At 40.7% G+C, this 27,278-nt stretch overlaps 1 pseudogene; it reads right to left on the bottom strand.

The window, feature by feature from the left end:
* Positions 1-2,806: 2,806 nt before the first annotated feature.
* On the bottom strand, positions 2,807-19,309 carry LOC100356591 (heterogeneous nuclear ribonucleoprotein C-like; annotated as a pseudogene).
* Positions 19,310-27,278: the final 7,969 nt, after the last annotated feature.

Below are 27,278 nucleotides of genomic sequence, written 5' to 3'. Positions count from 1 at the left end.
GCCCCCTCCCCCGCACCCAGCCCTAGCCCTCCTTAAAAAGGCCTAGCACCTGGGCATCAGGGCCTTCTGCCACATGCTCCATCTTGTACACGTAGGCAGTTGGTCACCCACTCTGTGAATTTATTTTCTCTGAATAAATTCGGTCTGGCTGTAAATTCATGCATTGCCTCTTCTCTATTCTGTGACTCTTTCCCTAACATCTTGGTGACCTTTGTGAGGAGGCACCACTCTGAACTCTTTTCCTAACAGTTAAGATGCCCACATTCCACTTCCAAATGCCTGAGTTCAAGTCTCTGCTCTGCTCCCAGTTCCAGCTTCCTGCTAATGTACCTTAGAAGCAGATGATAGCTCAAATAACTGGGCTCCTGCCACCCATGTAGGAGACCTAGCTGGAGTTCCTGGCTTCCCACTTCAGCCAGGCCCAGCACTGGCTATTTTGGGCATGTGAGGAGGGAAGTCGTGGATAAGAGCTCTCTCTTTGTGTCTTTTGGTTTCTCTCTCTCTTTCTCTCTCTCTCTCAAAAAACAATAACAACAACAAAACAACACAGTCCGGTGTTTCCAAGCATGATTTCAAAAGATAAGACAGAAATCTGAATAACTGTGAAATTGCCTGATGTTTTAATGTTGGCAACTAATAGTTCCAAAAAATAGATAAAACTGCAATTAAATTATGCCAAACAAGACCTGCCTGCAACCTGGGTTCTACCTGAGGGGATGGCAAAAGGAGGGTCCTATTCTGTGACTTTTGGAAAAATCATCTTTGATGCAGTCAGTCATGGCCTATTTCATGGTGTTTATAAGACATTAAAATTCAAAAACAAGAGATGGAGAAAGCATGGCAAATAATTTCTAAATTGCATGCCAACTCTGATTTATTAGTTGTGGATTTCTTTAGTTTAGGATTCTGAGGCTGTTTCTGGGGCTACAGGAAAAGTTCTGTGTTGAGTTAACAATATTGATTAATGGTACATACATAAGGTATATATGAGGTACTTCAAAAAGTTCATGAAAATTGAATTAAAACACATTTTTGATGCTAAAATTTTTGAAATCCATACATACAATGAAGCTTCATAAAGTTCATGAAAAATAGGCATTATGAAAGAATTAAATGTGTATTTCAAGTATTTTGCACTAAAATAAATGTAAGCTTTTAAAAACTTTTTTTTCATTTTATTTGAAAAGTAGATAGCAAAAACAGGGACAGAGACAGAAAGACAGAGGTCTTCCACCCACTGTTTCACCACTGGTTCACTTTCCAAATATTCACAATAGCTGGCCTGAGCCTAAGCCAGAAATCTCAAACTCAGTCTGGGTTTCACACTTCAGTGGCAAGTAACCAAGCACTTGGGCCATCATCAAGTCCATTTTTTCCTACAAACTTTTAAAAGTAGTCTCATGTTTGCCGTTCTCCAGCCAGACTCTACCCATGATAGCTAATGTTGGTGATAAAAAAAAAAAAAATGCTTGCAGTTGCTCCTACTTCCTTAGCTCTTCAATTCAAGTGTGTTTCTCTCAAGTTCCCCCGAGTCTGAGAGGGAACATTGACATTAAATGAACATGAGGGCCCTGACAACCATCGGTTGTCTCTGCTTATAACTCATGATGCACAAATCAAGCTAACATTATCCATGCTAAAGGAGGAAGGCAAACAACATGATCTATCACTGACACTCAAAATCAAATACTTCAATCAGATTTCTCATGCTATAAAAAATATAACTGTGAAGTTTCACTACTCTGGAACAATCAGGTTTCAGACTATTACATATTTTAATCTGGGCTGAAAGTAGAGCTGATTTTAATTTGTCAAAATAGCTTGCATTTTAGAATAAGGTGTTCTTTAAGACAAAGTTCAGGTGCTTTATTTTAAAGAAAAACAATGAAAATCAGCTATGTAAACCAACCTAAAAGACTTAATTATTTTTGTTTTAATTTTTTGTTTAAATTACTTATGCATTTATTTATTTGAAGCAGAGAGAGAAACATAGAAAAATAGGTTGACAGAGAGAACTCTTCTGGTTCAATTCCTGTATGCCTGCATTGGCTGAAAGGGACTGAAGCTGGGAGCTAAAAACCTAATCCAGGCCTCCCATCTGGGTGTCAGGGACTCAGCTTGCTGCCTCCCAGGGTATGCATTAGCAGGAAGCTAGAATCAGAAGCGCAGGTGGAATTCTAATCCAGGATCTCCAATTTGGGATGCTGGCCTCCCAAACCAGTGTTTAACAGCTAAGCCAAATTCTCGCCCTATTTTTTTTTTTGAAAGATTTATTTTTTTTTCCTCCAAATTTCTGGTTTAATAGGACTTGTTTATTTTGAGAAAAAGTTCCCAACATCAGGCTGTTCACAAAAATAACCCACAGTATCAACTTTAGAAAACAAATATTAAGACTATTACACTAATTTTTTTCTAGAGGATACATTTGACATGTCAACTCTCATTCACAAAAATACATTGTTACAGTTGTGTTGAACAGCCCCACATAGCACTCCTATGTGGGGTAGAACACACACACTTCTAACTCAAAACTGCTTGTAGGTGCTACTCAACTAAATGAGATGGCTTTTGCAGTTAGGGAAGCAACTACTGAACTCATGAATGGGAAGAACTGTACTCCCTGCATTAACAAGAGATTGTTTTGGAGATAGCTGATAAAAACCATACATCCTTTTTATTGTTAAGTCATAAAGAGGTATCAAAATTAAAAGCAAAAATTACAGGGCAAGACTTAACAAAACTACTAGGAGCATCAAAGGAAGTGAAATGGGACTAGGCGCAGGGCAATAGGAATTAATGAACATGGGAAGGACAAGGATGGGGCAAACAGTGAGCGTGTGCTGAAGATACTAGGGGAGAGGATCTGGTGAAAATTTTGATCTTAGACAAGCGCCTAGGTAAAGAAATCATGGGATAAGATTCCTAAACCCCACTATGTGCTTAAGAGTCATCCTCTCCTTCCTCAGCCTCTTTTTCATCATCCTTGATGAACTCCAGCTGGTCATCCCCCATCTTCATTATCATCGTCATCCAGCAGGTCCTCCTCCTCAGCGGAGTCATCTGTACCCCCCTCAGACTCCCTCTTCACATTAGTCTCATCTTTCTTCAGGGAGCTGCTGCTCTGCTCCTCTTCTGACTTAGCATTCTTCATTTCTACTCCTTGTTTGCTATGCACCTTTTCAATTTTTTCCAGGCTTTCCAGCAGAGAATCCATTTTTTGCTTTATCTGTGTCAACTCCTTCTTAATGGCCTGGAGGTCATCTCCTTTCAACTTTCCAGACTTGGAAGAAGATCCTTGTTGTCCACTCTTAGAACTGAAGCTACTTTTTCCCCTTTTTGAGGTGTTTCCTGATACACGCTGCCATTTAGAGGGCACTACAGCCCGAGCAATAGGAGGAGGAACACGTGCTGGGTAGCTGTACATCCTGTCATAATAATCCCGCTGAAAGTCCTAGTGCAAGTCAAAAGAGGAGCCGTACATCTCCACTGCAGATCCTTTCACACCTGCTTTTCCTCGGTTCACTTTTGGCTCTGCAGCCAGATTAGTATCTAAAACCTGCCTAGCAATCATTCTGCCATCCTCTCCTGCCACTGCAGCTCCTGCATTTCTCTTATTAACATACTGAACAAAGGCAAAGCCCCCTGGGAACAGAGCAGCCCACAGTTATGCCATACTTCGAGAAGATTGCCTCTACATCAGACTTCTTGACCACAAGTGTTGAGATACCCAAAGAATACACGGGAGTTCATGGAGTGAGAATCTGTCTTGTTGGTAACATTGTTTGCCAATGTGTTTGATGATAGGTTCTTCACAAAGCCAAAAATTGTAGCTGAAGATCAAAAAAATCTCACTCAAGCAAAGTTCCACTAATAAATTTCAAGTGATTTGTAACTAGGATGGGGAGGGAGAAGAGATTCAATTCTGAAGCTCCCACTCCCGAGTTCTACGCGGAGAGGCTGACCGCTGGTTGAGGTAGGCAACAAGGCCACAACCGCACAGTCTTCGTCTCCGCACAAAAATCTATTTATTTATTTTGAAAGTCAGAGTTGCACAGAGAGAGGAGAGTTATATATAGAGAGAGAGGTCTTCCATCCGATGGTTCACTCCTCAATTGGCTGCAACAGCCAGAACTGAGCTGATCCAAAGCCAGGAGCCGGGAGCTTTTTCTGGGTCTCCCATGTGGGTGCAGGGGCCCAAGGACTTGGGCCATCTGTTACTGCTTTCCCAGGCCACAGCAGAGAGCTGGATCTATATTGGGGCAGCCGGGTCTCGAACCGGCACTCATATGGGATGCCGGAGCATTAACCTGCTGCGCCACAGCGCCAGCCCCACCTTAATGTTTCAATTGTTGATTGGGAGACCAAACCCAAGAAAATAACTGAAAACTGTTATTCTCCATAAAGATATCTTAGAGGTAAGGGCATCTAAGTGTTTAGAAATATATTAAATATCCATTTATATTGAACTCCATTAGGGATTTCTTCATATAAAGATAATAGAAAATTGGCTCTTATCTATTAATTTATTCTGTTTTCTTTCTGATAAATCTTTTTCCAAAACCTTATTCAAAATAAGAGAAGGTTTATAATTCCCTCGTTTCCAGTAACTGATAACTCTGTACAAAGATAAACCATTTCAGTGAACAGAAGAGGCGGTAGATGATCTACTTGTGATTTCAGACTTGGCATAGACAATTTCATATGAATAAGCAACTTCCCACAATCCCTAAACACAATGCTGGTGCCTGAACTTCAACAACCAGGCTCCTTCTGAATACATATCAACAGCTCATTATTGCAAAATCATTTAATTTGGAGTATGAAAATTTCAGTGTCTTTGAGACAGAAAAATGTGTTTCCATAGAAAACTATTTATTTAATATAGCACACTTTTGCTTAGTTGATTCTAACTCTACTAATTTTATAAGTTGCAAGTAGTTTACTGCACTGTGAAGTTATTTTTGTGCATAGATGTACAACGAGCTCTGTCTGATGGAGGGATTAACCCTACCCTTGTGCAAAAGCACTTTTCTCTTCATTTGCCCATTTATCTAAATGGTACTTATCTAGAAATGTATGTTTGTTTGCTGCTTTTGAATTCCTATAGTGTCTGCCTGTATCCTCCACCCATCAATGAGTTAAGCAATGTCTTTAATATATTTCTACTTTATATCTGTCTGAGTCAAGATTTTATCTTTTTTGAAAATATCTTTCAGCAGTACATTAGTATTATGTCAAAATAAATGTAATTATTGATAAGTAATATCAATATGTATCCTCATTTATTTTTCAAATGACCCTTTTTATTTTTTAATTTTTAAATTTTTTTCAAATAATCCTTTTTATTTTATATTTTTAATTTTTTTCAAATGACCCTTTTAAAAAGCAAGAACATTAATATTTTGTGATTTTGGGGCTGGCGCTGTGGCGTAGTGGGTAAAGCCGCCACCCGCAGTGCTGGCAACCCATATGGGCACCGGTTCAAGACTCAGAGGCTCCACTTCCAATCTAGCTTTTGGTATGGCCTGGGAAAGCACTAGAAGATGGTCCAAGTGCTTGGGCCCCTGCACCTGCACTGGAGACCTGAAAGAAGCTCCTGGCTCCTGACTTTGGATCAGCGCAGCGCCAAACGTTGCAGCCCACTGGGGAATGGACCAATGGATGGAAGACCTCTCTCTCTCTGCCTCTCCTTCTCTCTCTGTGTGTAACTCTGACTTTCAAGTAAATAAATAAATCTTTTAAAAAATATATTTTGTGATTTTATTTTATCCTACCAAAGTTTTTAACAAATTTCTTTCCAAAGAATATATACATATATTTTTTTTTTTGACAGGCAGAGTGGACAGTGAGAGAGAGACAGAGAGAAAGGTCTTCCTTTTGCCGTTGGTTCGTCCTCCAATGGCCGCCGCAGCCGGCGCACCGCGCTGATCCGATGGCAGGAGCCAGGTGCTTCTCCTGGTCTCCCATGGGGTGCAGGGCCCAAGCACTTGGACCATCCTCCACTGCACTCTTAGCTATAGCAGAGAGCTGGCCTGGAAGAGGGGCAACCGGGACAGAATCCGGCGCCCCGACCGGGACTAGAACCCGGTGTGCCGCTGCCGCAAGGCGGAGGACTAGCCTAGTGAGCCACAGCGCCAGCCTCCAAAGAATATATTCTACAACAGAGATATTTACCACCATTTTATCCCTAAAGTTTTATTTATTTTTTTATTGGGAAAAATTAATGCAGAATATAAACAATTATTTTCCCAAAATCAATCTACAAACACTAATTGATTAATAGGTCTATTCTAGGTTTGATCATTATTTCACATACTAGGTCTTTAGTATGTCTCATCCAGGAAAGTTCTTTAATTGTTTTTTAATTTTATTGAGAGACAGAAAGAAACAGAAGGAGAAAAAGGGAAACAGAGAAAATGCTTCTATCCACTGGTCACAACCCAAATATTTGAAACAACTGAGGCTGCTGGGCCTGGGCCACAGCCAGGACATGGGAATGCAATCCAGATCTCCCACATGAGTGGCAGCGACCCAACTACCTGAACCATCACTGATGTCTTCCATTGTCTGGATGCTGGAGTCAGGGGCTAGAGCCAGGAAGTGAACCCAAGTACTCCGAAGTGGGACACGGATGTTTATACTAAGCTACACAGCCACTCCTGAAAAGCCTTTGAAAGACCACTGAAGAACAAATTCATACATCCATTACTTACTACTCTAGGTAAAGAGCCAGTCAAAGTATATTTTAAGGCCCTCAAAGAGTTTCCCTGATGTAGCATCTACTTCAGCGCTGTGACTGGGCCACTTCCCCAGGCTATCATGCCTACAGTATAATCTGGCTTCCAATTTTCCCCTGCTCCCTTCAATCTCAACCTTGCCACCAAGGCAGCCTCTCACTCAGCTCACCCATGCCTTGCAGTGGGAATTGGAAGAGCAGTATCAGGCCCATGGCAGGTGAAGGAAGTAGGTTGAAGTAATTTAAAAGTGAAATTGAAGGTGAGGTCTTCCTCTGATTAGTCACAGAGCTTTTTAAGCTATTAAAGTTACCCAGGGTAAACCAAGACTAACAATGGTGAGGAATGTAGAGCCAGAGGCCCAGAGGCCGGAAAGCTGTCACGAACATGAGAAAGTCACTTGAATGGAAGGGGAGAGGGAGTGGGAAAGGGGAGGGTAGTGGGTGGGAGGGACGGTATGTGGGGGAAGCCATTGTAATCCATAAATCGTACTTTGGAAATTTATATTCATTAAATAAAAGTTAAAAAAAAAAAAGAGAAAGTCACTTGATAGTTGATGAAGAACATGAAGGAAGGGTTTTTGCATGAGAGTAGAATAGCTAAGAATCAGCAATGGAAGCAAGATACACAAGATGACAGCACTACTCTCCTGCAATGCATGAATTACAGTCTTGAGAGGGAAACAGGCAAGTGAAATATTATTTGATCTGTAGATGATCACAGCATGCTAAGAAAGATCATGGAAAATAAATGGATTGCAATCTGGGTTAGTGGGATGTATGAAGAAGGAAAGGATTAAGGAAGAACTGGGCAGTGTTTATGCAGCACGATGCAGATACACCTACTGTAGGAAAGTGAATAGAAATGATTGATTGGCCTTGCTGCCAAGTCATGAAATCTCTCTCCAATGCTTCCTAATCAAGATTCTGATTATTAGTGTGCTTTCCTGGCTACCCTAAACTCAGCAAAGGAATACCCCAGATGGGGATACTAGAGTAACTAGAATTGAATATCTCACACTGTAAATTACTCAAGCATCTTGTGAGTAGATTGCCATGAATCATCTTTGTTGAGGCTTTGCAGCTCTGAGACACTGACAGGGCTGACGGCCAGACTGGGGGCCTTGTTAAATTCACCAAACGTAATGTCACCTAGGAGGCTTCTTGACAGTTTTCAGCATCTTCCTGAAAGCACCCTAACCTTCTCTACAGCCCCTCTGCAATTTTTAACAATGGGCAGGGTGAGTAGGAATTGCATGTCACCAATCAGCTCTGTGGAAATCTAACCCCACTTTATTGTTATGACTACACACACTTTTTTTGACAAGCCCTGCTACTGCTCAGAAGCAGAAAAACTAAATTTATTCCAAACCAGTAAGTTTTCCAGTTGTTTCTAATTTAAACTTGAGCATCTCTCATGTGAATATTCAATCAAATGCAAGTATTGATATATTTTTTATCACTTTCTGCCTCAGTGTGTTCTCTCTATGCCTAAAATCTTCCCCATTTCCCATTTAACTCCCAGAAAGCCTCTGAGAAGCCTGCAGTTCATCTACTCTCTGACCTAAGACCTAAAATTAGGACTCCATATTACATGCTGCCTTGATAGCTGGTAAAATCAGAGGAACCTGACTTGGTCTAGTTCCAAATTCACCTCTCTAGTCTGCCCTGGAGAGTAAGATCCCCCAGGACAACAACCTTCCTTACTAAGGTAATGTGATAAGGCACAGTTTCAGCATATCCATGAGTAACAGGTTTACAGTTCCCTACCTAATTGCAGGTTTTCAAACAAGTCAATCCTACCCTCTCACAGGAAATAGAACCACTTCACCCTCTTGATGCTAAGGAGCCTGCCTCTCCAGCTCCTTATTGTTCACTCTGTTCTTGAATGCAACCCTTGTGTAGTCCTGCTGGACATTCCCCAGGTCTCTGGGGCTAAGTGTGTGGCTGGTGAATGATGCCACCTCTTCTCTCCAGAGTTGGGTGTCATGTTTTCAACCATCCCCATAACTCTACAACGGGCATCCCTCCATCATCAAAAGAGTTAAGAGGAGGTGATTAAAGCACCCAGAAACAGCAGTAGAGTGAGAGTGGAGATTGTGGTTACTTAACTGTTGAGTGTAAGGAGGTTTCTTCAGTTAGATCTGGTGTCTAGTCCTCAACTAACCTGGTCTCTGACTTTGGTGTTTTAGCACAACCAGATCTTTGGAGTGGTCTGCAAGATGGTCCATAGGAGCTTAGAAACACCTTAGACAGCTTCCTGGCTTGTCAGACTGCCTACTTTCTAGTTGACTCCAAGCCTACAGGAAATGGAGGAATTTCCACAAGCTAAGCTTAGCTCCAAGGAAAGCAAAAGGTGATCTGCTCTTTGCTTCCTTCTTACTCACAATGCCATCTCATCACATCCTTCATGCTCCAAAGGCAGCAGAGGTCTCCTCAGATGCTGTGGCACAGCAAACTCTAGAAATGGTTTGCCAGTTTCTGACTACTTGGCCTGTAGTTGTAAGGGTCAAAACAATAGCTTAGGATAGGTTTCCCATGGGTAGACATGGGATCAGAATAAATCTTCTACTTAAATGTCCTCCTTCCCTCCTTTGCATGTTCCTCTCCCGACTGCCCTTCCCTTCACAGTCACACTTCTCAGACTTCTCGACTTCCTTACTTCACATTTATTCTGGTTTGCAATCTGACTGCAGCCCCTGAGACTCCCTTCATTGATCTGTCAAATTCAATGACAATTTATGATCTGATCGTATTAGACCACAATGTGGCACTTGACATGGTTCCATTCCCTCTTTAAAAATCTCACTTAGTATTTCTGACACCACTCTTGTCTAATTATCACTCCCTTCTCTGGTCATTGTTCTGTCTCCTGCACACAGAACCTACTAATTGCCCCTTCGATGATGCTACCAACACTGCTCAGGGCCTGCTTCTTTGCCCTGTGCTCTTCTGTCCACCATACATTCTCACTGGGTGAGAATTCTCGGCTTTCTTTTAACTACCACTTACATATGATTCAGTGCCTCCAATACTTTATGTCCAGCTCAGACAACTGCTGGACTCTGGACCCACAAAATGTATGTTTTTTACATGACATTTCTAAGTAAAAGTGGCTCAGATCTTCATATTTAATGTGAATTAAAACCCCTTCTTTCCTCCTCATTTCCCTTGTTGAAGGCACAATCATCCATCCAATGACCTAGTATCCCATTCATTCTATACTCTGTGTCTTCTCTCCCCATCTACTGAAAATCTGATTTTACTTCTATATGTAAACGTCTGTGTTATTTTCTTCTCTCCTATTGTACAATCACAGTCTTACTTGAACCCTTCATTGCTTTTTTGCCAGGATTATGATTTTCTCAGTCTCTGGACCACACAAACCCTTTCTGCTACCTGATGTCAACCATCATTATATTTCTGAAACAATAAATCTGCTCATGTAAGGTTACCTTTCTGTTTAAAATTCTTCAGGGTCCCATCATTTCAGGATAAAGGTCAAATTCCTCAGCCTATTGCTCAGGGCCCATCATTATACTTTGGCATCACACTTCACTTACTAGCTTTGTGAATGTAGACAAGTTACTTAACCTCTTTACACTTCTATCTGTAAGATAAAGATATGAATACCACGTGTATGATGATTGTTGTGAGCACTGAATGAGACAGAGCATGCAAAACACTGAGGTAGTACCTAGAACATTGTAAGCAATATGGTTTTGATAGTAGCTGAAGCAATTTCATCCTATTAACCTCACCTCCCTTCTCTTCCCTTTCCCTTGTCTATAATGTTCTGTTTGATGTTTCTGAATACTCCCTGTGATTGCACTCTTTGGGCTTCTTTATGTGGACTTTCTCCATTCTTAATATCTTACTCCTTTCTTCAACTAGCCATGGCATAGTTAGTTTTAGGGATATAGATTCTTCTTACACTACTTCCTCCAGGAAGCCTTCCTCAATCTTTATGCTCCAATCTGATTTAGCTATCCTGTGCTTTCATAGCACCTTGTCAGTACATTTATCCCAGTACTCAGTACCCTGCATTCGACTAGATTATGTGTCTGCCTCCTATTCAAGATTGTGGATTCCTTAAAGGCAGGATACATTTTCTATCTTCGGTTCCAAGAACAGGACTCGACAACATCGAATTAGAGGTCCAGTAAATTATTGTGGGGTAGGGGCCTGCACTGTGGCGTAGAGGGTAAATTCACCGCCTGAAGTGCCGGCATCCCATATGGGCGCTGAGTTTGAGTCCTGGCTGCTCCAATTTCGATCCAGCTCTCTGCTATAGCCTGGGAAAGCAGTAGAGGATGGCCCGATTCCTTGCACCCAAGTGGGAGACCTGGACGAGGCTCCTGGCTCCTGGCTTTGGATCGGTGGAGCTCTGGCTGTTGCGACCATCTGGGAAGTGAACCAGCAGATGGAAGACCTCTCTCTTTCTCTCTCTCTCTCTTCCTCTCCCTCTCTCTCTGTGTGTAACTATGACTTTCAGGTAAAATAAATAAATCTTTAAAAAATAAATTATTATGGAGTAAATTTAAAAACTAATAAGTTCCATTCATCTGATGCTATAGGCTACCTTTGCTTTAGAAAAACACTTCACATCAAAATTATTCCTTTCTTTTCTTCTTAAAATATTCCTTCCTTCCTTCCTTCCGTCTTTCTTTTTTACTTTACTTTTCTTTACTTTCATTCTAAGGGTTACAGAAAAAGACAGAAAGACACACACACACACACACACAGAGAGAGAGAGAGAGAGAGAGAGAGAGAGAGATCTTCCATGGTCCCCAAATGGCCCACAATGGCCAGGGCCAGGTCAGGCCAAAGCCAAGATCTTCATCTGGATCTCCCACATGGGTGGCAAGGGCCCAAGCACTTGGGCCATCTTCTGCTGCTTTCCCAGGTGCATTAGCAATGAGCTGGATCAGACATGGAGCAGCCAGGACACAAATGGACTCCCATATGGGATGCTGGTATTGTAGGTGGTGGCTTTACCCCCCTATACCAAAACATGGGCCTCGCTTCAAAATTATTCTTATCTCATTTTTTCCTCTATTAAAAAAATCATAATTTCTAAATAGGTTAATTTAGCACTATTAGTGTACTGTCAACGATGAAATAAGCTAGTCAATTACAAATTAATTATAGTTCAATAGACCTTTAAAGGGTTTATTAGTCAGATTTTCATCCCTACAAATCCGAGAGAGAATCGTTATAGGAAGAAAGAAGGTTTATTTGAACTTATAGTTTTTGGGGTGCACGGTCTGAGATCAGGTGGTTCTGCAGGTTTAGGTACCTGGTGAGGCTAGAGGATAGCAATGGCAGAAGGCATGAGGAGAGAGGACAGCATTGTAAGCCGGGAGGCAGGGAGACATGGGGAACACTCCCTTCATCTGCCCTTTGTATGGTTTCTCCTTATACTGCAAAAAATACCCTAGCAACCTAATCCAATCCCATCATTTCCCAAAGGCCCGCCCATCAAGACACCATGACTGAATCAAACCTCTACCTTAATTCAGTAACCATTAGCACTAAGCTGTTAACTTTTAAAGAAGTTTTATTTATTTGAAAGACAGAGAGATAGAAAGACAGACTGACAGAGATCTCCCATCCTCTCTTCACTCCCCAAACATCCACAAAAGTTAGGGCTGGACCAGGCTGAAGCCAGGAACTCAGAATTCATTCCAGGTCTCCCATGTGGGTGACAAGGACCAAACTACTTGAGCCATCACCTACTGCACCCAAAGGTGTGCGTTAGCAGAAAGTTGGTATCTATAGTGGAGTAGGATTATAACCCGAGCACTCTGATCTGGGATGTGGGTGTCCCAAGCAATGTCTTAACCAATTTTCCTAAAAATTGTTCTAACCTATTAACTTTCAACATAAGATTTTAGAGGTTAAATATCCATATGAATTTGGGGAGCTAATCCTTGTTCAAGTGAAGCACTTCATAAGACTACGTATGATTTTTCAATGATAAGATTTAAAGAAATATAGCAGGAAAAGGAATGTGGTACAATAAGATGGGAAAATTAAATTGTGTGGGGGAGTTTCTTAACACCCTTCAAACAACATTAAGTGGATTTCCAGTCTCCATAGGTAAGTAAAGCTTAGAACCTAGTATGTGAAAGTATTTGACTGGGAAAGCATCCAGAAGCTTCTCATAATTTAGGTATTAGCTGAGATACAGAAGTAAGATCAGAAATGAAAAGGCAACATGAATATAAATGATATAAAAGGCTGATACATGCTACAACATGCTTAGCGAAAGGTGCCAGACACAGGAAGTATCACTCCATGTGAATGAAATGTCACAACTGTAGAGACAAGTAGATCAAGGGCTAGTGGAACTGGGGTGGGGAGGAGATGATGACATTTAATAGTATGGGTTTCTTTGGGGGCTGATAAAAATGCTCTAGACCACTCTTTGGTTTTTATGCTCTGTCCTCCAGGCCCACTGGGGTGGCCATATCAACCCCATGACTCTGTGGGCTAGTTCCCATAGTCAAGTATCTGGGTTCAAAGCCCAGCTCCAGATCCAGACTCCAGTTTCCTTCTAAGGCAGCCTCTGGGAGGCAGCAGGCATAGCTCAAGCAATCAGGTTCCTGCCACCCTTGTCGGGGACCTGAATAGCATTCCCAGCTTCCAGCTTCAACCCCAGCCAGCCAGGACCATTGTGAGCATTTGGGGAGTGAACTAGCGCGTGTGCTTGCTTGCTTGCTTGCTTGCTCTTTATCTCCCCTTCTCTCTCTGCCTCTCAAATAAATAAATGTCCTGGAATTAGATCGTGGTTATGGGTACAAAAACTTGTGAATATACTAAAAATTATTGGATTATATATTTTAGAAGGGATTTTTATGGTATGTTGAATATAGCACAATGAAATATATAAGAAAAAATGGTATATCAAAAGTGTTAATGATAGAAAAGGCAGGACTTAGGTATCATTGCTACTAGAGGGTTCATAAATAATATCAAATTTCTAAATATGAAGTATTATGTAGACAGGCATCTTAATGGCTTACATAAAGCATTTTTACATTTGTTTTCCTCTAGTCTCTCAGAAGTATGCTGCTATATTGTACCATTCATTCATAGGCTCCCATCATTGTCAGTTAGCTTGTGTTTCACTTATGTCTTAAAATTTCAATTATCTTTAAGTAATTTCTTTTAGTTTTATAATGCTCTCAATTTAGCTTATTCAATAAAAGTAAAAGCCTACACTACTTTCAGTTACATCCAAATGGTTCTTTAACCATTAATTCCACTTTAAGACATTTATAACTACTCACTTTGATGCCACCACTATGCTGCAATTAATAACATTTTATGTTTCTTTTTATTTATCATAGTGATATAATTTCCTAGTATTATTCACTGTAAAAGTCAGTTATAGAGACATATAGAGTGAAACTTTATTTAGATAACAGGAAAATACAGTGACATCATACTTGTAATCTCTTTTTTCTGAGACAATGGAAAGTTGAAAAGTCATTGAATAAACGACTATTGAATATCACTTTGCACAGTTTGTAATCTTTGTGTTCATCAGAGTGTTCGTGGTAGATCAGTCTTTTTGAGCAATAAACTTGAAGAGATTAAATGTACTATACAAGTGAGCAACAATCCCAGAATATGAGGACTTACTCACATTGTCTAAAAAAGTATCCAGTTGGGCCGGCACTGTGGCACCGTGAGTTAATGCCCTGGCCTGAAGCGCCAGCATCCCATATGGGTGCTGGTTCAAGACCCGCTGCTCTCTTCTGATCCAACTCTCTGCTGTGGCCTGGGAAAGCAGTAGAAGATGGTCCAAGTCTTTGGGCCCCTGCACCCGCATGGGAGACCTGGAAGAAGCTCCTGGCTCCTGGCTTTGGATCGGCGGAGCTCTGGCCATTGCAGCCAATTGGGGAGTAAACCTGCGGATGGAAGACCTCTCTCTCTCTCGGCCTTTCCTCTCTCTCTGTGTAACTCTGACTTTCAAATAAATAAAAAAAAAAAAAGAAAAACTGGAAATCTGGATTTAAAAAACAAGTATCCAGTCATCACTCTATTTAATTAGTGATACTTTTGTACTAAGGTCTTATATGAAATCTGGTTACATTATTATAATAAATTAATGTTAATTGATATCAGAAGTTATATCATTATAATAAATGAAAGGAAGTTATTCCTTTGAATTCCATGCTCTTTTCATACTCAAAGGTAAGAGTCACTTTGTGTTACAATCAACACATATAATTCAAATGTCCTAAACTTTTCTGAACTTCCAATGTCATAATTTAGATAATATCTAAATAAAACAGACCCTCCCATTTACGCACCATGGGATACCAGGGCCATCCATTTTTTTCCATTGATATTTTCTTGCATTTCTAAGAAGAGCACATTTTCTTAATTACCCACATTGCAGCTGCTTTCTCACTTTTGTTTGACCTTGAACTGTTATTTTTTGTTTCTATGTTCGTTGCTAACCAATCAAAAAATAGAAACCAGTCTAGGTTTCTGTATTTGTCAGCGTGGGCTGCCAAACTAAAATCCCATACTTTGGACAACTTCAGCAAGAGAATGATTTTCTCACAGCTCTGGGAGAGTTCTAGAGGGTCCAAAACTAAGGTGGAAACTGACTCAGCTCCCGATTATACAGACAGCTGCCTTCTCTGTGTCCTTACAGGGGGAAGGAGAATGCTGCTGTCTCTTCTTCCTTAAGGGCATCACCTCATCAGATAAAGGACCCATGCTTATGATCTTATTTTTTTATTGACTTCTTATACAATCATATTTGGAGTAGGGCTTCAAAATATGAATTGGGCAGGAGGGGAGGATACAATTCAACCCTTGGCATTCCTCCCTAGCCCCTACCAAATTCATGCCCTTACATGAATTCCCATTCTTTCCCATTAATTCCAAAGTCTTAGCTCATTCCATTATCAGTTCTAAAGCCTAAAGTCCAAAGTGTTGTCTATCATCTAAATAAGATGTAAGTGAAAACTGAGGTAGATTTATCCTGAAGCAAAATTTTCTCTTGCTATGAACTTGTAAAGCCAGATAAGTTATACATTTTCAAAATAAAATGGCAGGAAAGGCATTGTATAGACATTCCCGAAAGAGAAAAATAAGACAAAAAAAAAAAAGGTGACAGGTTCTAGCAAGTCCAAAACCTAGCAAAGAAAATTCCATTAGATTTTAAGGGTAGAGAATAAACTTCTTTGGTTTGATGCTCTTTCTCCCAGACACAGTGGGGTGGCCCTATCAACCCCATGACTCTGGCTTAGCTATGCCCCATTGAGTCTGTGAAGACTGCTCTCCTTTTGAGACACCCATTGGAGGCATCCTTGCCTACCTCAACCAAAAAGGAAACTAAGGAAGATCCAGTCCTGCTCCATGGGCCTGTAGTGGGAGTTGCAGCCCTGATGAGGTCTAAATGAACTTCAGGGTGGTTCTTCTCTTCTTGAAAAGTAAAGCATGTTCACAGTCAAAGAGCTTTAGCACTCTGTTTGATAGAATCTAAGAAGTCGGCAGATTTCCTTAATTTTGTCCCATCTCTACCCCCTTCAGTTCAAAATGGAGGTATTTCTGCACATATAGCTTTTTTTTTTTTCTTTTGACAGGCAGAGTGGACAGTGAGAGAGACAGAGAGAAAGGTCTTCCTTTGCCATTGGTTCACCCTCCAATGGCTGCCGCCGCGGCCGGCGCACCGCGCTGATCCAATGGCAGGAGCCAGGTACTTCTCCTGGTCTCCCATGGGGTGCAGGGCCCAAGCACTTGGGCCATCCTCCACTGCACTCCCTGGCCACAGCAGAGAGCTGGCCTAGAAGAGGGGCAACCGGGACAGAATCCGGCACCCCGACCGGGACTAGAACCTAGCGTGCCGGCGCCGCAAGGCGGAGGATTAGCCTAGTGAGCCGCAGCGCCGGCCTATTCTGCACATTTATTTATTTATTTTTTGACAGGCAGAGTGGACAGTGAGAGAGAGAGACAGAGAGAAAGGTCTTCCTTTGCCGTTGGTTCACCCTCCAATGGCCGCCGCGGCCGGCGCGCTGCGGCCGGCGCACCGCGCTGATCCGATGGCAGGAGCCAGGAGCCAGGTGCTTTTCCTGGTCTCCCATGGGGTGCAGGGCCCAAGCACCTGGGCCATCCTCCATTGCACTCCCTGGCCACAGCAGAGGGCTGGCCTGGAAGAGGGGCAACTGGGATAGAATCCGGCGCCCCGACTGGGACTAGAACCCGGTGTGCCGGGGCCGCTAGGCGGAGGATTAACCTAGTGAGCCGCGGCACCGGCCTCTATTCTGCACATTTAGTTCTATAATCGCTTTACTGCACGATAGTCCAGACAGTCTTGGTATTCTCTTCCAAACACACTTTTGCATTTTTTTGTAATGTGGAAATAGTGTGAATTTTCCAAATCTGTAAATTCTGCTTTCTCTTAGCTTAACAAGTCATCTTTCTCCCCTCAAGTTTTGCCAAAAGCAGTCAGAAAAACTCAGGTAGCACCTTCAATATTTTGCTTAGAAATCTTCTTAGCTACATATCCATTTTAGGTCTTGTACTTCTACCTTTCATGAAACTCTAAAACAAAATTCAACCAATTATCTACCACTTCTTAGCAAAGATAATCTTTTCTCCAGTTTCCTGTTCCTTATATACATCCAAGTGATGTTTCTTATATACACCTAATCAGAGCAATTCTTTATGTACATATTTCTATCAATATTCTGTTCACAGAAATCAAAGTTCTTTCTGACATGCACCTCAAAATTTCTCCATTATCTTCTCATTATTGCATTTTAAAGCACATCCACACTTTCAGGAATTTGTGACAGCAACAGCCCATTTCTTAGCATCAAAATCTGTACTAGTCAGAATTCTCCAAAGAAATAGAACTGTGTGGTCTATATGTGTGTGTATATGTGTGCACATACAAATATGTATATATAAAAACATATAACACTTTATATAATTACGTCTATAGAGTTTGTTTGTGGAGTTACGGAGGTTGAGAAGTTTCAATTTCTGCAGTCAGTAGACTGGAGGCCCAAAAACCCAATAGTGTAATTCTAGTTTGAGTCTAAATATCTAAGAACCAGCAAAGCTGATAGTGTAAGTTCCAGTGTGAATGCCAGTGGGCTCAAGATTCAAACAGACCCCTTTGCTTCAGTTCATACACACCTAGAATGATGTTTGAATAAATGTCTGTGCACTATGTGACAAAGGCAAGTACATAAAATTAAGTATCACAAGTTTTCAAACAGATGGACTTTACAGTGAGGAATGAGTCACAAAACAAATTGGCATGGCTAACAGAACAAAAATGGAACATATGAGGTTAGTTATCTGGGAATAGAACAAAAGGGGAAATGATGTTACCTAGGGCCCAAGCCTCTGTAGTATACAGACTGCTGAATGCCAATGAAGTCACTGCTGCTATTGCAAAGGTGCTGCTTTCACTCTGCAGAGCACCTTGCACCTATATTCCCACCTCCACCACAGGAGCACAAAGACTGGAAGATGCCCACCACTACTGCTGCTGACAACAGAGCCCTCTAGGTTCTGTAATGCTAAATCTGTTGCTGAAGCCATAGTGTGAGCAGGAACCCAGAAGCCCAAATTTGCCTACTTGTTGCAGTTATTGTCCAAAGACACTGCCATGAGCAAGGAAAAAAAAAAAGACTTCTTCCCCCTTCCATCCTTCCTCTGATCTCCCACTTAATATCTTCCATAGGCCACAAGTAATGCTTAATCATAACCTCTCAGGAAAGGGAGTCATCGCAATATCATTTGTAGTCTTCCTCCTGTAGATAAGTTGGGAACATAGAGGTTGAAAGCCAATAGTTGTATGACCAGAAGAGTAGAAATATAGTCATCCTATGATCACTTTCCTCATTCCAGTTTGTTCCACAAAAGGTACTGGCTCTGCTTTTTTATTTTCCAAATTTTACAAAAACAAAGGTGTTGTATAGCAAACTTTAACAAAAATTTACTTATTAAAGAGAAAGAGATCTCCCATATGCTGGTTCACTCCCCAAATGCTTGCAAGTGGCCCAAGCTGGGTTCAGGTCCAAGGAAAGAAACCATGAACTCAATCCAATCACTTGCACTATTATTGCTGCATCCCAGGATCTGCATGACAGGAAGCTACATTCAGAAGGCCCCACAGGCAGAACTCAACCCAGGTATCCCCATGTGGTTGTAAGTATCTCAACCAGTGACTTAACTACTAGGCCAAATGCCCACCTCAGCATACTTTTCTGAAGGCTTTATATAAATGAGGACAGAGTAACATAAAAGGAAAAAATGTCACCATTGAACACTAATTTTTACTGCTCTTCATAAGCCAAAGGAAAACATAAATAGAAGCACTTTCATCAGGGTCCTCTCCTGGTAACACTCAAAGGTCCAGCCTCGCTTGTTATCCTTGCTCATGGTCCATTTATGTACCTCATTCCATCACAACTCCATTTCTACTCTTCTCCAAGCCATTTCCCACCCCATAAGTTACTTACTCTTTCTCTTCAAGGTGGCAAATCTGTCTTTGACTGACCAATATACTTGCCTTATTTCCTCAGCCTTATCCATCAAGATTCTTTCTAAAATATAATATGCATCCACCCTCAAAAATGATTTTTCCACTGTTCTAAATGGGAAAAGCAATTAAAGGCAATTTTTGTCTTAAATGATCATTTTTATTTCAGTTATTATTAAGATCTTTGATGCAATTTTGATAATGACAAGCCTCTTTATTTGCAGCAAATTATACCTTGCCTGATATTAAGTGGTACCTTCTACTCAACTCTTTTTCATTTTCAGACATTGTTATAACAATGTGCATCCTTAGTTATATCATAAAGTGAATTTTGCACATCTTTGGAAAGTTGGGAGCATTTGGGTGAAAGTTTTCAGCACCAAATGAGAGCCTCTGAAGTAGCAGATACTTACAAGTATGGTAGCATCTTCAATGAAGACATTAGTTTTATTTTCAAGGAGTTTCCAATCCATGTGGGAAAACTGCACCTATACATACAAATTATAATAAAGCAAAATGCTTGAAGATACATAAGGAGGGGGTGGAATGCAAAGAACCATAAAAGAGTTTGGGAAGGGCTTTTGGAGGAAGTGTTTCCAAAGCTGAACCTTAGAGGATGGGTTGGGACAATGAGAGGAAGGGAAACAGAGGTGTAGGGAGAAGGAAGTCACAGGAGGGAATAGGGACACAAAAGACAGCAGGCACATTAAAGAAATTATGAATAGATAATGTAAAAAAGTTTTGAAATTCTAAATGACCTGGATGACTTTTTTCATCCCTGCTTTTATCGAATTTCTATATAGGGTTCACAATCACTGTTTTAGCAGTGAGCCACAAATCTAGATGCATTGCTTTATCCTCACTTACCTCTTTCAGATACAGGAGGTGAATGACAAAAACACTAGGTCATAAGATTACAGACAACTTGCAAAATGCCTATAAAGCCCCTATAGAGGAAAGTAGGATGCTAAAGCAAACAGGTTCATCTGTGAATCTGGGGCAAGTTAAGGTGGAAATTTCAAAGGATATCTAAGACATTTCACTCCTTTCCTGTATTAGTGGTTCAACTTATCTCAAGTTAGTTCAACTTATCTCGTAGGCTTCTGCTCAAGCCTATGAATCTCTGTCTCTCCTCACTGACTGCTGATCTTCCTAAAACTGTTTAATTTGACCTTGATTTCCTGTGTCCCTGGCTTTTGCTACTCCGAAATTTGGTTGATTACATGATATCCGTGTTTCCATATCTAGCCTAGAAGTCTAAAGTAGATTGCTGCTTGCTGCCTTCTTTTCAGTACCTCTCAATCCTAGAGTGGCACCACTGAGACATCAGCACTGGGATATGGGAATAGGAGCAGTCTTGGTAATTACAGTGACTGGAAGATGAGACCAGCATTTATTATGGGTCAGGAGACACAAATGCTAAAAGTCTTAGCAGTTCTTAGATTATTCTAGCATAAGATTTTATCATCCAAAATGTTAATTATCCTCCTTATTAAGAAATATTGCATGTATTGATATCTTTATTTGTAGGCTTATTTAAAAGAGCGAAGCACTTTAGCATAATCGATCAAAAATTACTTCTCCTATTAGTCTAGTATAGTGCCTTATGCATTTCTTTAAATTAGGAATTGAGTTGAGCTTGTTGATATAAGAATGGATTTACTGCTATGGTCCAGGAATTCAGAAATTCAGCCTTAGATCCCTAACTTAATTTCTGCCTACTTACATGCTGTTTTCCTCATAAAGGATTTACAGGTGTTTTTAAAATATTTATTTATTCATTTGAGAAGCAGAGGAGAGAGAGAGAGAGAGAGAGAGAGAGAGAGGTTTGCTATCCACTGCTTCATTCCCCAAATGGCTGCAATGGCTGGAGCTGAGTTGGTCCAAAGCCAGGAGCCAGGAGCTTCTTCTGAGTCTCCCATGTGGGTGAAGGAGCCCAAGGACCTGGGCCATCTGCTGCTTGCCCAGGCACATTAGTAGGGAGCTGGATTGGTAGTGGAGCAGTCAGGACTCGAACTGGTGACCATATAGAATGCTAGCATTGCAGGTCACAGATAACCTGCTATGCTCCAACGCTTGCCTCTTTAAAGGCATTTTACAAGCTGACTTTATTCACCGTTAGCCTGCTTCTTCCTCATTCTTTCAGGAGGTTACAGAAGAAGTTCTAAACAGAAAAAAAAAAAACTATAGCAAAATGGGAATTAAAGCATCACTTCATTAATGACTGAACAGATGTCTGATATATCAAGGAGAGTCTTTTTTTGAGATTATGATTTACAGTTGGTGACCTATGTTGGGATTTCCACTCCTAGTCAGCCTACACCATTACTCCATGTCCACCCTTCCACCCCCATACACACATACATGACTTCCCAAGTGGCTGGATTGAGGAAGAAATTTATATAAGGAAAACAGTGTCATGAAGTATCAAGGTTTAGCCTCAGATTAACTTGTTAATTTGGTCTCATATATGACCCAAGAGACAAGCGTAGAAGGAGTGAGAAACATAAAAAAAGAGAAATATGACTATGTTCATCCAAATAGACAGAATGTGCAAGATGACAACCAGTCTGTGCTTCCCAACTCTAAGTACAGAGCTTATTAATGCTAGAATAACCCTGCTCAGAAGGAATCTGTGACCCACAGCATGACCTTGCCTCTTACTCTTTCTTTCCTTTCCCCCTTCAGGGAGATGGAGAACCAAGAAGAGAATTAGAAGAAACAGGTCTTGGAAAATGAGTGGAAGAACTCTCATGCTCTACACCTAAAGTCATTATGTGTTCTTTGATTAAAGGTGATCATGAATAGAGTTTTACAGTTTCTGAAATAGAAATCTGGTTTGAAAGTATGAGACATGCTCAAGAAAGAAAGATGAATCCATATGAAAAGTACTGAAGAACTGGGATAGTAAAGTGGAGAAAAGTTGAGTAGCAATCAAGGATTAGAATTGTTCCTATTTGGGGGCCAGCTTTGTGGTACGCCATCCATATGAATGCTGGTTTTAGTTCCACCTGCTCTACTTCCAATCCAGCTCCCTGCTAATGTACATGGGAAAGCAGCAGAAAATGGCCCAAGTGCTTGGGCCTCTGATACCCACATAGGCAACCTGGATGGAGCTTTTGGCTCCTGGCTTCAGCCTGGCCCATTCCTGGCCATTGTGGACATTTGGGAAGTGAACCAGTGGATGACAAATTTCTCTCTCTCTCTCTCTCTCCACCTTTCTTTTTTTTTTTTTTAAGATTTATTTTATTTATTTGAAAGACAGAGTTACAGAGAGAGGTAGAGACAAATGGAAAGGTCTTCCATCCACTGGTTCACTCTCCAGATGGCCGCAACGGCTGGAGCTGTGCTGATCCGAAGCCAGGAACCAGGAGCTTCTTCTGGGTCTCCCACGTGGGTGCAAAGGCCCAAGAACCTGGGCCATCTTCTACTGCTATTCCAGGCCATGGCAGAGAGCTGGATCGGAAGAGGAGCAGCCGCGACTAGAACAAGCACCCATATCGGATGCCAGCGCTTCAGACCAGGGCTTTAACCCGCTGTGCCACAGCGTCGGCACCTCTCTCCACCTTTCAAACAAACAAATAAACATATAATTAAATGCTTTCTATAAAACCTAGTTGGCTGGCCATCACCGCGGCTCACTAGGCTAATCCTCCACCTGCAGCGCTGGCACCCCGGGTTCTAGTCCAGGTTGGGGTGCCGGATTCTGTCCCAGTGGCCCCTCTTCCAGTCCAGCTCTCTGCTGTGGCCCGGGAAGGCAGTGGAGGATGGCCCAAGTGCTTGGGCCCTGCACCTGCATGGGAGTCCAGGAGGAAGCACCTGGCTCCTGGCTTCCGATCGGTGCAGCGCGCCGGGTATAGCGGCCATTTTGGGGATGAACCAACGGGATGAAGACCTTTCTCTCTGTCTCTCTCTCTCTGTCTCTCAATATCTAACTCTGCTTGTCAAAAAAAAAAAAAACTAATTGACAATATTTGATGGGGACGTGGATGTATGTGGAAGCTAGGGAGAGGAGGCATTCAAGTTAACTACCAGTTTCTAGTATGAGACTACTAGTTAAAATGAAGACTATAGGATGAGGAAAGTATTTGGGTCATGAACATGTCTTTTTTGCATTATATGCAATGTAGATAAGGTGCAATATTCAAATGAAGCTTCCCGGAAGGCAGGTAGTGTGCTTATTTCCTTGTCTTTTATTCCCTTGTCTGATACTAGACTTTTTTTTATGCTTCAAGGCCCAATGCAAATGTTTACTTCTATTAAAACAAATAGAGAAATTATATGCAACTGTTGTTCCCAACACGTTTTATACCACTTCTAATAAAGCATTTATCATATTTTATTATTCCTAAATGGTTTTTATCTTTCAGGTCGCATGAGGTCCTAGATCATAGATGATTCATCTTTATTACCCAGTAGTTAGCATAGCCAAAATAATGTTTATTGAATATTTTTGTTAAGTGGTTAATAGAATGACCTTGGAAATTTATTAATATATATTACATTTAAGGCAGTTGGCTGGTAGTAGTTTAGTAACTACTCAGATTTCGTAGCCATTGTTTTTCTTTTTATTTCTTTGTTAAGTTTTGTACATTTATTTGTTTGAAAAGAAGATAGAGACAGAGAAAGAAAGAGCTCCCAACTGATGAGTCACTCCTCAAATACCACAAAGTTCAGAGTTGGGACAGGCAAAATTGGAAGCTGAGGAACTCAATCTATGACTCCCAAGAGGGTGGCAGAAAGCCAATTACTTGAGCCATCACCTGCTGCCTCCCAGGGTCTGCATTGGCAGGAAGCTGGATTAGTTATCTGGGGCCAGGTGTGGAACACAGAAACTCTGTTGTGAACACAGTTCCCTTAACTGGTAGGCTAAAAGCTTGTCTCTATTTTTATTTCCTGGGCAAACAAGCTGACCCTGTTTTAAATCATGGCTCTCTTCCCTCTGCCTGGAGTGTTGTTTTCAGCTCTTTTCATTGTTAATCCTTATTTTCATGAGCTCTCTTCAGAGGCACTCCATCCTAAAGGAATGCCATCCCACCCAAAGCCCTCTGTCTTATCACCTTATTTTGTTACCTTCATTGCACACATCACTACCTGATTTATTTGTATATTGTCTGTCTTCCCCCATACAGTTTAGGCCTATGAGAGCAGAAAACTCTGTGTTTCGCCTTGCTAGATTCCTAGTCCTGGATTAAGGAGACTTTCAATAAACATTTGTTGACTGAATACATAAACTAGGCCATCCCTAAGGGAGACAGAAGGTGTTGCTGTAAACATTTGTGAAAATCTTTGGATTTACTCCCATTTGGATTTGCACATTGAGAAGCACAGACTGATGTGGTGAGTTATCACATCCTCATATTTGTTTCCTCTACACAGTTTTCTTTAGTGAATCCTGAGGCATACACTCAACAATCCTGCTACCCTTTGTTTTCACAGCTGAGTTGCTGTGATTACAACTTCAACAATGATAGACTACATTCTTTCTAGTATCTCTTGGTTGGAGATTTTATCTAATTTAATGTTGCCCATAAATATGAACAAAAGTAAGTATGCCATTATTGCAGGTTCAAAAATCTCCTCTACAATAGCAGGAAATCAGACAGAACATCTGAAGGAACCATATGTGGTACAATTGTTGCTGCCTCAAGAAAGATGTGAACCATGACTCTGTAACACCCTGACTGCACAGTTTGTAAATTGCCTAGTTATGGCTGGACTCAAACTGTGTTACCCACTTTAAAACTGTGTTAAATTTCTTAGTACTTTATAGACTTGATAGGGTAAGCCTATTTACTGTGACAAAAGGATTACCTTTTAGTTGGTCTTTTACTTTAAGTAAGTAATATTTCTCCTTTAATGAGTCTAACAAAAGAGGGCTATAGTTTATTACCTGTAGATGAGATTAAAGAGGACTCTGAAACACATGGGATTCTAAGAGGAACTACTGCGAATATATGTGCATTTCAGCACACAGTAGGTTTTAGAGTTGTATAAAGAAGTCATTAGGATGATGAGGCTTGGAAAAACCAATGTAGAATCATGGGTATATATTAAAAAAGTAGATTAGAACACTTGATAACCATAAATTTAAAAACTTGAAATATTTTTTCTAATCGACATAAGTCTCAATATTTACTTTTCTTTAAAAATAGTAATTCTGAAATCAGTGTTCATCAAAGGGTTTGGTAATCATGGCAGTAGCTATTAAAGATGGATTTTAAAAACTAATATTAAAAGAATATCCCTATTTCAAATTTAATTCATTTACTCATTTATACATTTTTAAAAGTCCTTCAGTTTTTTCTTATTCTCCCTTGTAATAGAATGCTAATATTCTCTTCTGCCTTTTTTTGCTTTGCAAGATATTACATTCCCGTCTTCCTTTGGAAGTTAAGATCTATGCTACAACAGTTTTCTAAATTAATCTCCATTCTTCAAAGATCTCTTGAGATGCTTGGCATCCATGCTCCACTTAATTTTGCTGTAGAATCTTTAACTAGTGGTTCAATCTCAAGAGACCCATCAAACTTACATGTCTTTACTGACAAATTGACATTGGATTTCTCATTGATTTTACTGACCTCTTGGGAGGTGTGCTCCCAAAAGGCAGCATTTTATTTCCACTGAAAATAAAGTGAAATGGAAAAGGTATTTTTGAATGGCAAGACTAATCCTAAAACTGACATTGGGCCATTTCTCTGTAAAAAATATTCTATTTTATAAAACAAACTGAAATTATGTTATTCCTTAAAATAACATTGGAGAATGTTTTGCTACTATTTACATTTTTTTCTCCTGTTCTTAGTCAAATAATTACCTCTTGGGGGAGGGGAACTTTGAAATGAACTAATTCTGTACTGTACAGAGACTAGGATTTCTTTAGAGGCCCTAACATTACTTTTATGGAGGTTCTTTTATTGTATTCCCTAAGAACTATGAGTGAGGACAATGAGCAACTACAAGATATTTTTGTTTTGTTTTTCCAAAAATTAAAGTCATTCATCCTATCTACTTTCTCATGTCTGTACTTCATTGTGTTTCACTTGTGAGTCAAATTTTTTCTTTCAAACCTTCCCACTGTGATTTCTGGAAACCTCATTGGAGGACATTCATTCTACGTTATTGCTTTAATTACAGTACAGCATTCTCTATTGGGACATTGCTTCCTTCAAAGTGCACTCAGTTGGAGGTTGGTCACTTTCCCAAAAACTAGGTTATCATAGGATTTAGAAGTAAGTTGGTATATTTTAGCTCCACATTATTTATCCCAAATCATTGACCCTCAACTCTAGTATAAAAACTCCTGTTTAACGATCTATCCATCTTGCAAGACTACCTTTTAATAACCATCATCACATTCATTCCAGAATTTTCTCTGCATCAAAGTCTCATTTCCATTTGGCTTCCCTTTCATGTCCATGCGGTTGACTCATCCAACATCTTAATCTCATAGCTTCTTAATTTCCTCAGCTCTAAGACTTGAGATTTTCCTTAAATTCAATACTCTCATTGCAAATATCCTAGACACCTTTTGTGGTCTTGACTGTTTCATATTGAAAACCATAAGCTTGGGCTGGTGCTGTGGTGTAGTAGGCTAAGTCTCTGCCTGAAGCACCAGCATCCCATATGGGTCCCGGTTGATGTCCCAGCTGCTCCTCTTCTGATCCAGCTCTCTGCTATGGCCTGGGAAAGCAGTAGAAGATGGCCCAAGTGCTTGGGCCCCTCCGCCCTTAAAGGAGACCCAGAAGAAGCTCCTGGCTTCTGGTTTTGGATTGGCCCAGCACCAGCTGTTGTAGCATTTGGGGAGTGAAACAGTGAATGGAAGACATTTCTCTCTGCTTCTTCCTCTCTGTAACTCTACTTCTCAAATAAATAAATGGAATGTTTTAAAAAAAAGAAAACCATAAGCTTTACTATTCATATTCTCTGATCTCTCTTTATCATTCGAAATATGCTATCATGTCTTATTATACTTCTCTGACCTCAGTGACCTAAAGCTTTTATCTATTTTCCAAATTT

The sequence above is a fragment of the Oryctolagus cuniculus genome, chromosome 9 (genome assembly GCF_964237555.1).
Source record: "Oryctolagus cuniculus chromosome 9, mOryCun1.1, whole genome shotgun sequence".
NCBI classification, from domain to species: Eukaryota; Metazoa; Chordata; class Mammalia; order Lagomorpha; family Leporidae; genus Oryctolagus; species Oryctolagus cuniculus.
Note: the sequence above shows the minus strand (reverse complement) of the source record. Positions and strands in the feature narration are given on the sequence as shown.